General features: G+C 62.2%; 1 non-coding gene across 1 annotated transcript; it reads left to right on the top strand.

The window, feature by feature from the left end:
* The first annotated feature begins 3,914 nt into the window (after positions 1-3,914).
* LOC148058616 (5S ribosomal RNA) lies at positions 3,915-4,033 on the top strand. Its single transcript, XR_015709674.1, has one exon. It is a non-coding gene; the product is annotated as a 5S ribosomal RNA (ribosomal RNA).
* The last annotated feature ends 6,799 nt before the right edge of the window (positions 4,034-10,832 follow it).

Below are 10,832 nucleotides of genomic sequence, written 5' to 3'. Positions count from 1 at the left end.
CCAGGGGGCCTGGGGAGCCTCCTCCTGCGGGGATGGGGAACCAGGGGCCTGGGGAACATTTTCAACACTTTGGGGCATTTTTAAACACTTTGCTCTTTTTCCCCCTCTCCCAACCAGGGGGCCTTGGGAGCCTCCTCCTGCGGGGATGGGGAACCAGGGGCCTGGGGAACATTTTCAACACTTTGGGGCATTTTTAAACACTTTGCTCTTTTTCCCCCTCTCCCAACCAGGGGGCCTGGGGAGCCTCCTCCTGCGGGGATGGGGAACCAGGGGCCTGGGGAACATTTTCAACACTTTGGGGCATTTTTAAACACTTTGCTCTTTTTCCCCCTCTCCCAACCAGGGGGCCTGGGGAGCCTCCTCCTGCGGGGATGGGGAACCAGGGGCCTGGGGAACATTTTCAACACTTTGGGGCATTTTTAAACACTTTGCTCTTTTTCCCCCTCTCCCAACCAGGGGCCTGGGGAGCCTCCTCCTGCGGGCATGGAGAACCAGGGGGCCTGGGGAGCCTCCTCCTGCGGGGATGGGGAACCAGGGGCCTGGGGGGCCTCCTCCTGCGGGGATGGAGAACCAGGGGGCCTGGGGAGCCTCCTCCTGCGGGGATGGGGAACCAGGGGGCCTGGGGAGCCTCCTCCTGCGGGGATGGGGAACCAGGGGGCCTGGGGAGCCTCCTCCTGCGGGGATGGAGAACCAGGGGGCCTGGGGAGCCTCCTCCTGCGGTCATGGAGAACCAGGGGGCCTGGGGAGCCTCCTCCTGCGGGCATGGAGAACCAGGGGCCTGGGGAGCCTCCTCCTGCGGGGATGGAGAACCAGGGGGCCTGGGGAGCCTCCTCCTGCGGGCATGGAGAACCAGGGGGCCTGGGGAGCCTCCTCCTGCGGGCATGGAGAACCAGGGGGCCTGGGGAGCCTCCTCCTGCGGGGATGGGGAACCAGGGGCCTGGGGAGCCTCCTCCTGCGGGGATGGAGAACCAAGGGGCCTGGGGAGCCTCCTCCTGCGGGCATGGAGAACATGGGGGCCTGGGGAGCCTCCTCCTGCGGGGATGGAGAACCAGGGGGCCTGGGGAGCCTCCTCCTGCGGGCATGGAGAACCAGGGGGCCTGGGGAGCCTCCTCCTGCGGGGATGGGGAACCAGGGGGCCTGGGGAGCCTCCTCCTGCGGGGATGGAGAACCAGGGGGCCTGGGGAGCCTCCTCCTGCGGGCATGGAGAACCAGGGGGCCTGGGGAGCCTCCTCCTGCGGGGATGGAGAACCAGGGCGCCTGGGGAGCCTCCTCCTGCGGGGATGGGGAACCAGGGGGCCTGGGGAGCCTCCTCCTGCGGGGATGGGGAACCAGGGGGCCTGGGGAGCCTCCTCCTGCGGGGATGGAGAACCAGGGGGCCTGGGGAGCCTCCTCCTGCGGTCATGGAGAACCAGGGGGCCTGGGGAGCCTCCTCCTGCGGGCATGGAGAACCAGGGGCCTGGGGAGCCTCCTCCTGCGGGGATGGAGAACCAGGGGGCCTGGGGAGCCTCCTCCTGCGGGCATGGAGAACCAGGGGGCCTGGGGAGCCTCCTCCTGCGGGCATGGAGAACCAGGGGGCCTGGGGAGCCTCCTCCTGCGGGGATGGGGAACCAGGGGCCTGGGGAGCCTCCTCCTGCGGGGATGGAGAACCAAGGGGCCTGGGGAGCCTCCTCCTGCGGGCATGGAGAACATGGGGGCCTGGGGAGCCTCCTCCTGCGGGGATGGAGAACCAGGGGGCCTGGGGAGCCTCCTCCTGCGGGCATGGAGAACCAGGGGGCCTGGGGAGCCTCCTCCTGCGGGGATGGGGAACCAGGGGGCCTGGGGAGCCTCCTCCTGCGGGGATGGAGAACCAGGGGGCCTGGGGAGCCTCCTCCTGCGGGCATGGAGAACCAGGGGGCCTGGGGAGCCTCCTCCTGCGGGGATGGAGAACCAGGGCGCCTGGGGAGCCTCCTCCTGCGGGGATGGAGAACCAGGGGCCTGGGGAGCCTCCTCCTGCGGGGATGGGGAACCAAGGGGCCTGGGGAGCCTCCTCCTGCGGGCATGGAGAACATGGGGGCCTGGGGAGCCTCCTCCTGCGGGGATGGAGAACCAGGGGGCCTGGGGAGCCTCCTCCTGCGGGGATGGGGAACCAGGGGGCCTGGGGAGCCTCCTCCTGCGGGGATGGAGAACCAGGGGGCCTGGGGAGCCTCCTCCTGCGGGCATGGAGAACCAGGGGGCCTGGGGAGCCTCCTCCTGCGGGGATGGAGAACCAGGGCGCCTGGGGAGCCTCCTCCTGCGGGGATGGGGAACCAGGGGGCCTGGGGAGCCTCCTCCTGCGGGGATGGGGAACCAGGGGGCCTGGGGAGCCTCCTCCTGCGGGGATGGAGAACCAGGGGGCCTGGGGAGCCTCCTCCTGCGGTCATGGAGAACCAGGGGGCCTGGGGAGCCTCCTCCTGCGGGCATGGAGAACCAGGGGCCTGGGGAGCCTCCTCCTGCGGGGATGGAGAACCAGGGGGCCTGGGGAGCCTCCTCCTGCGGGCATGGAGAACCAGGGGGCCTGGGGAGCCTCCTCCTGCGGGCATGGAGAACCAGGGGGCCTGGGGAGCCTCCTCCTGCGGGGATGGGGAACCAGGGGCCTGGGGAGCCTCCTCCTGCGGGGATGGAGAACCAAGGGGCCTGGGGAGCCTCCTCCTGCGGGCATGGAGAACATGGGGGCCTGGGGAGCCTCCTCCTGCGGGGATGGAGAACCAGGGGGCCTGGGGAGCCTCCTCCTGCGGGCATGGAGAACCAGGGGGCCTGGGGAGCCTCCTCCTGCGGGGATGGGGAACCAGGGGGCCTGGGGAGCCTCCTCCTGCGGGGATGGAGAACCAGGGGGCCTGGGGAGCCTCCTCCTGCGGGCATGGAGAACCAGGGGGCCTGGGGAGCCTCCTCCTGCGGGGATGGAGAACCAGGGCGCCTGGGGAGCCTCCTCCTGCGGGGATGGAGAACCAGGGGCCTGGGGAGCCTCCTCCTGCGGGGATGGAGAACCAAGGGGCCTGGGGAGCCTCCTCCTGCGGGCATGGAGAACATGGGGGCCTGGGGAGCCTCCTCCTGCGGGGATGGAGAACCAGGGGGCCTGGGGAGCCTCCTCCTGCGGGGATGGGGAACCAGGGGGCCTGGGGAGCCTCCTCCTGCGGTGATGGGGAACCATGGGGCCTGGGGAGCCTCCTCCTGCGGGGATGGAGAACCAGGGGGCCTGGGGAGCCTCCTCCTGCGGGGATGGAGAACCAGGGCGCCTGGGGAGCCTACTCCTGCGGGGATGGAGAACCAAGGGGCCTGGGGAGCCTCCTCCTGCGGGCATGGAGAACATGGGGGCCTGGGGAGCCTCCTCCTGCGGGGATGGAGAACCAGGGGGCCTGGGGAGCCTCCTCCTGCGGGGATGGAGAACCAGGGGGCCTGGGGAGCCTCCTCCTGCGGGCATGGAGAACCAGGGGGCCTGGGGAGCCTCCTCCTGCGGGGATGGGGAACCAGGGGCCTGGGGAGCCTCCTCCTGCGGGCATGGAGAACCAGGGGGCCTGGGGAGCCTCCTCCTGCGGGGATGGGGAACCAGGGGGCCTGGGGAGCCTCCTCCTGCACCAGGGGGCCTGGGGAGCCTCCTCCTGCGGGGATGGGGAACCAGGGGGCCTGGGGAGCCTCCTCCTGCGGTGATGGGGAACCATGGGGCCTGGGGAGCCTCCTCCTGCGGGGATGGGGAACCAGGGGGCCTGGGGAGCCTCCTCCTGCGGGGATGGGGAACCAGGGGCCTGGGGAGCCTCCTCCTGCACCAGGGGGCCTGGGGAGCCTCCTCCTGCGGGGATGGGGAACCAGGGGGCCTGGGGAGCCTCCTCCTGCGGGGATGGGGAACCAGGGGCCTGGGGAACATTTTCAACACTTTGGGGCATTTCACAAGCGCTTCCCTCGCTTACGGCCACACCACCCTGAATGAGCCCGATCTCGTCTGATCTCGGAAGCCAAGCAGGGTCGGGCCCAGTTAGTACTTGGATGGGAGACCGCCTGGGAATACTGGGTGCTGTAAGCATTTTTTTTTGCCATTATTTGTGGGTAGAAAAGTGAGAAAAGTGACCTAAAATAGAACCGGGACTAGGCGGCAGTTCCCCCCACCAGGCGGCGGCATTTGGGGCATTATTTGTGGGTAAGAAAGTGAGAAAAGTGACCTAAAATAGAACCGGGACTAGGCGGCAGTTCCCCCCACCAGGCGGCGGCATTTGGGGCATTATTTGTGGGTCAGAAAGTGAGAAAAGTGACCTAAAATAGAACCGGGACTAGGCGGCAGTTCCCCCCACCAGGCGGCGGCATTTGGGGCATTATTTGTGGGTCAGAAAGTGAGAAAAGTGACCTAAAATAGAACCGGGACTAGGCGGCAGTTCCCCCCACCAGGCGGCGGCATTTGGGGCATTATTTGTGGGTCAGAAAGTGAGAAAAGTGACCTAAAATAGAACCGGGACTAGGCGGCAGTTCCCCCCACCAGGCGGCGGCATTTGGGGCATTATTTGTGGGTCAGAAAGTGAGAAAAGTGACCTAAAATAGAACCGGGACTAGGCGGCAGTTCCCCCCACCAGGCGGCGGCATTTGGGGCATTATTTGTGGGTCAGAAAGTGAGAAAAGTGACCTAAAATAGAACCGGGACTAGGCGGCAGTTCCCCCCACCAGGCGGCGGCATTTGGGGCATTATTTGTGGGTCAGAAAGTGAGAAAAGTGACCTAAAATAGAACCGGGACTAGGCGGCAGTTCCCCCCACCAGGCGGCGGCATTTGGGGCATTATTTGTGGGTCAGAAAGTGAGAAAAGTGACCTAAAATAGAACCGGGACTAGGCGGCAGTTCCCCCCACCAGGCGGCGGCATTTGGGGCATTATTTGTGGGTCAGAAAGTGAGAAAAGTGACCTAAAATAGAACCGGGACTAGGCGGCAGTTCCCCCCACCAGGCGGCGGCATTTGGGGCATTATTTGTGGGTCAGAAAGTGAGAAAAGTGACCTAAAATAGAACCGGGACTAGGCGGCAGTTCCCCCCACCAGGCGGCGGCATTTGGGGCATTATTTGTGGGTCAGAAAGTGAGAAAAGTGACCTAAAATAGAACCGGGACTAGGCGGCAGTTCCCCCACCAGGTGGCGGCATTTGGGGACCCGTAGTGTGGGCAGAAAACTCACCAAAGTGACTTAAAATAGAACCGGTGCAGGCGGCATGTTCCCCCACCAGATGGCGGCATTTGGGGACCCGTAGTGTGGGTAGAAAACTCACCAAAGTGACTTAAAATAGAACCGGTGCAGGCGGCATGTTCCCCCACCAGATGGCGGCATTTGGGGACCCGTAGTGTGGGTAGAAAACTCACCAAAGTGACTTAAAATAGAACCGGTGCAGGCGGCATGTTCCCCCACCAGATGGCGGCATTTGGGGACCCGTAGTGTGGGTAGAAAACTCACCAAAGTGACTTAAAATAGAACCGGTGCAGGCGGCATGTTCCCCCACCAGATGGCGGCATTTGGGGACCCGTAGTGTGGGCAGAAAACTCACCAAAGTGACTTAAAATAGAACCGGTGCAGGCGGCATGTTCCCCCACCAGATGGCGGCATTTGGGGACCCGTAGTGTGGGCAGAAAACTCACCAAAGTGACTTAAAATAGAACCGGTGCAGGCGGCATGTTCCCCCACCAGATGGCGGCATTTGGGGACCCGTAGTGTGGGTAGAAAATTCACCAAAGTGACTTAAAATAGAACCGGTGCAGGCGGCATGTTCCCCCACCAGATGGCGGCATTTGGGGACCCGTAGTGTGGGCAGAAAACTCACCAAAGTGACTTAAAATAGAACCGGTGCAGGCGGCATGTTCCCCCACCAGATGGCGGCATTTGGGGACCCGTAGTGTGGGCAGAAAACTCACCAAAGTGACTTAAAATAGAACCGGTGCAGGCGGCATGTTCCCCCACCAGATGGCGGCATTTGGGGACCTGCAGTGTGGGTAGAAAACTCACCAAAGTGTCCTAAAATAGAACCGGGACCAGGGGGCCTCTTCCCCCACCAGGTGGCGGGCTTGGGGGGCTTGGTTTCCGGGTAGAAAACTCACCAAAGTGTCCTAAAATAGAACCAGGACCAGGGGGCATGTTCCCCCACCAGGCGGCGGGCTTGGGGGGCTTGGTTTGCGGGTAGAAAACTCACCAAAGTGTCCTAAAATAGAACCGGGAACAGGGGGCCTCTTCCCCCACCAGGCGGCGGGCTTGGGGGGCTTGGTTTGCGGGTAGAAAACTCACCAAAGTGACCTAAAATAGAACCGGGCTAGGCGGCATGTTCCCCCACCAGGCGGCGGGCTTGGGGGGCTTGGTTTGCGGGTAGAAAACTCACCAAAGTGTCCTAAAATAGAACCGGGACCAGGGGGCATGTTCCCCCACCAGGCGGCGGGCTTGGGGGGCTTGGTTTGCGGGTAGAAAACTCACCAAAGTGTCCTAAAATAGAACCGGGACCAGGGGGCATGTTCCCCCACCAGGCGGCGGGCTTGGGGGGCTTGGTTTGCGGGTAGAAAACTCACCAAAGTGTCCTAAAATAGAACCGGGACCAGGGGGCATGTTCCCCCACCAGGCGGCGGGCTTGGGGGGCTTGGTTTGCGGGTAGAAAACTCACCAAAGTGTCCTAAAATAGAACCGGGACCAGGGGGCCTCTTCCCCCACCAGGCGGCGGGCTTGGGGGGCTTGGTTTGCGGGTAGAAAACTCACCAAAGTGACCTAAAATAGAACCGGGCCAGGCGGCATGCTCCCCCACCAGGCGGCGGGCTTGGGGGGCTTGGTTTGCGGGTAGAAAACTCACCAAAGTATCGGCAAAATAGAACCAGGGAAGGGGGGGATGTCGGTCACAAGGTGCCCGAGTCAGAGAACCAGGAAAACGGACATAAATCCAGAAAACCTCGGTGTCTGACTGCTCCTCAAAAAGTGGTCTTTTTGATGTCACGAGCGCAACCACCTAGAGGTTAATGGGGAGGGATGGTGTGAGCGCAAACGGATTTTTCCTAAGTGTGACTGCTCCTCAAAAAGTGGTCTTTTTGATGTCACGAGCGCAACCACCTAGAGGTTAATGGGGAGGGATGGTGTGAGCGCAAACGGATTTTTCCTAAGTGTGACTGCTCCTCAAAAAGTGGTCTTTTTGATGTCACGAGCGCAACCACCTAGAGGTTAATAGGGAGCGAGTACAACAGGGGAGGGAGTGAATGGGCTCGGACTGTGGCCGAGCCTGGTGCCTCAAAATCGGACAAGGTTGGACTGGAAGCCCGCTGAGAACTCTGGTTCTTTTGCCAGACGAAACGAATTTTTTCCGAGTGTGACTGCTCTGCAAAAAGTGGTCTTTTTGATGTCACGAGCGCAACCACCTAGAGGTTAATGGGGAGGGAGTGGAAAAAACGACAAAGTGTTGAGCTCCGGACCGGGATGGCGGGCGACTCGAGCGGTCATGCCCGACTTTGAGACACTTTGTCGCGGTCATGCGAGCGACCTCCACTGCTCCCCGGAGGTGCCCCGGACCGGGTTGGCGGGTGACTCGAGCGGTCGTGCCCGACTTTGAGACACTTTGTCGCGGTCATGCGGGCGTCCTCCGCCGGTCCCCGGAGGTGCCCCGGACCGGGTTGGCGGGTGACTCAAGCGGTCATGCCCGACTTTGAGACACTTTGCCGCGGTCATGCGGGCGTCCTCCGCCGGTCCCTGGAGGTGCCCCGGACCGGGTTGGCGGGTGACTCGAGCGGTCGTGCCCGACTTTGAGACACTTTGTCGCGGTCATGCGGGCGTCCTCCGCCGGTCCCTGGAGGTGCCCCGGACCGGGTTGGCGGGTGACTCGAGCGGTCGTGCCCGACTTTGAGACACTTTGTCGCGGTCATGCGGGCGTCCTCCGCCGGTCCCCGGAGGTGCCCCGGACCGGGTTGGCGGGTGACTCGAGCGGTCATGCCCGACTTTGAGACACTTTGTCGCGGTCATGCGGGCCTCCTCCGCCGGTCCCTGGAGGTGCCCCGGACCGGGTTGGCGGGTGACTCGAGCGGTCATGCCCGACTTTGAGACACTTTGTCGCGGTCATGCGGGCGTCCTCCGCCGGTCCCTGGAGGTGCCCCGGACCGGGTTGGCGGGTGACTCGAGCGGTCGTGCCCGACTTTGAGACACTTTGTCGCGGTCATGCGAGCGACCTCCGCCGGTCCCCGGAGGTGCCCCGGACCGGGTTGGCGGGTGACTCGAACGGTCGTGCCCGACTTTGAGACACTTTGTCGCGGTCATGCGGGCGTCCTCCGCCGGTCCCTGGAGGTGCCCCGGACCGGGTTGGCGGGTGACTCGAGCGGTCGTGCCCGACTTTGAGACACTTTGTCGCGGTCATGCGGGCGTCCTCCGCCGGTCCCTGGAGGTGCCCCGGACCGGGTTGGCGGGTGACTCGAGCGGTCATGCCCGACTTTGAGACACTTTGTCGCGGTCATGCGGGCGTCCTCCGCCGGTCCCTGGAGGTTCCCCGGACCGGGTCGGCGGGTGACTCAAGCGGTCATGCCCGACTTTGAGACACTTTGCCGCGGTCATGCGGGCGACCTCCGCCGGTCCCTGGAGGTGCCCCGGACCGGGTTGGCGGGTGACTCAAGCGGTCATGCCCGACTTTGAGACACTTTGCCGCGGTCATGCGGGCGACCTCCGCCGGTCCCTGTAGGTGTCCCGGACCGGGTTGGCGGGTGACTCGAGCGGTCATGCCCGACTTTGAGACACTTTGTCGCGGTCATGCGGGCGTCCTCCGCCGGTCCCTGGAGGTGCCCCGGACCGGGTTGGCGGGTGACTCAAGCGGTCATGCCCGACTTTGAGACACTTTGCCGCGGTCATGCGGGCGACCTCCGCCGGTCCCTGGAGGTGCCCCGGACCGGGTTGGCGGGTGACTCAAGCGGTCCTGCCCGACTTTGAGACACTTTGCCGCGGTCATGCGGGCGACCTCCGCCGGTCCCTGGAGGTGCCCCGGACCGGGTTGGCGGGTGACTCGAGCGGTCGTGCCCGACTTTGAGACACTTTGCCGCGGTCATGCGGGCGACCTCCGCCGGTCCCTGGATGTCGGGCTCCAGTGAGGTCGGCGGGGGAAGGCTCGGGCTGAGGCCGACTTCGGTGCCTCAAAGTCGGACAAGGTTGGATTGGAAGTCCGCTGTGTTGAGGACCAGTGGCATTCGGCGGTGGAACGCTCAGAACTTGGCCGACATCGGTGCCTCAACGTCGGACAAGGTTGGAGTGGATGACCGCTGATAACTCTGGTTCTTTTGCCAGACGAAAGAAATTTTTCCCGAGTGTGACTGCTCTGAAAAAAGTGGTCTTTTTGATGTCACGAGCGCAACCACCTAGAGGTTAATAGGGAGGCACCATAACAGGAGAGGGAGTGAAAAGGCTCGGACGGTGGCCGAGCCTGGTGCCTCAAAATCGGACAAGGTTGGAGTGGATGACCGCTGAAAACTCTGGTTCTTTTGCCAGACGAAAGAAATTTTTTCCGAGTGTGACTGCTCTGAAAAAAGTGGTCTTTTTGATGTCACGAGCGCAACCACCTAGAGGTTAATAGGGAGGCACCATAACAGGAGAGGGAGTGAAAAGGCTCGGACGGTGGCCGAGCGTGGTGCCTCAAAATCGGACAAGGTTGGAGTGGATGACCGCTGAAAACTCTGGTTCTTTTGCCAGACGAAAGAATTTTTTTCCGAGTGTGACTGCTCTGAAAAAAGTGGTCTTTTTGATGTCACGAGCGCAACCACCTAGAGGTTAATAGGGAGGCACCATAACAGGAGAGGGAGTGAAAAGGCTCGGACGGTGGCCGAGCCTGGTGCCTCAAAATCGGACAAGGTTGGAGTGGATGACCGCTGAAAACTCTGGTTCTTTTGCCAGACGAAAGAAATTTTTCCCGAGTGTGACTGCTCTGCAAAAAGTGGTCTTTTTGATGTCACGAGCGCAACCACCTAGAGGTTAATAGGGAGGCACCATAACAGGAGAGGGAGTGAAAAGGCTCGGAGGGTGGCCGAGCCTGGTGCCTCAAAATCGGACAAGGTTGGAGTGGATGACCGCTGAAAACTCTGGTTCTTTTGCCAGACGAAAGAAATTTTTCCCGAGTGTGACTGCTCTGCAAAAAGTGGTCTTTTTGATGTCACGAGCGCAACCACCTAGAGGTTAATAGGGAGGCACCACAACAGGAGAGGGAGTGAAAAGGCTCGGAGGGTGGCCGAGCCTGGTGCCTCAAAATCGGACAAGGTTGGAGTGAATGACCGCTGAACACTCTGGTTCTTTTGCCAGACGAAAGAAATTTTTTCCGAGTGTGACTGCTCTGCAAAAAGTGGTCTTTTTGATGTCACGAGCGCAACCACCTAGAGGTTAATAGGGAGGCACCATAACAGGAGAGGGAGTGAAAAGGCTCGGAGGGTGGCCGAGCCTGGTGCCTCAAAATCGGACAAGGTTGGAGTGGATGGCCGCTGAAAACTCTGGTTCTTTTGCCTGACGAAATAAATTTTTTCCGAGTGTGACTGCTCTGCAAAAAGTGGTCTTTTTGATGTCACGAGCGCAACCACCTAGAGGTTAATAGGGAGGCACCATAACAGGAGAGGGAAGGAAAAGGCTCGGAGGGTGGCCGAGCCTGGTGCCTCAAAATCGGACAAGGTTGGAGTGGATGACCGCTGAAAACTCTGGTTCTTTTGCCTGACGAAAGAAATTTTTTCCGAGTGTGACTGCTCTGCAAAAAGTGGTCTTTTTGATGTCACGAGCGCAACCACCTAGAGGTTAGTAGGGAGGCACCATAACAGGAGAGGGAGTGAAAAGGCTCGGAGGGTGGCCGAGCCTGGTGCCTCAAAGTCGGACAAGGTTG

Source organism: Callionymus lyra, unplaced genomic scaffold (genome assembly GCF_982586985.1).
Source record: "Callionymus lyra unplaced genomic scaffold, fCalLyr1.hap1.1 HAP1_SCAFFOLD_63, whole genome shotgun sequence".
NCBI classification, from domain to species: Eukaryota; Metazoa; Chordata; class Actinopteri; order Syngnathiformes; family Callionymidae; genus Callionymus; species Callionymus lyra.
Note: the sequence above shows the minus strand (reverse complement) of the source record. Positions and strands in the feature narration are given on the sequence as shown.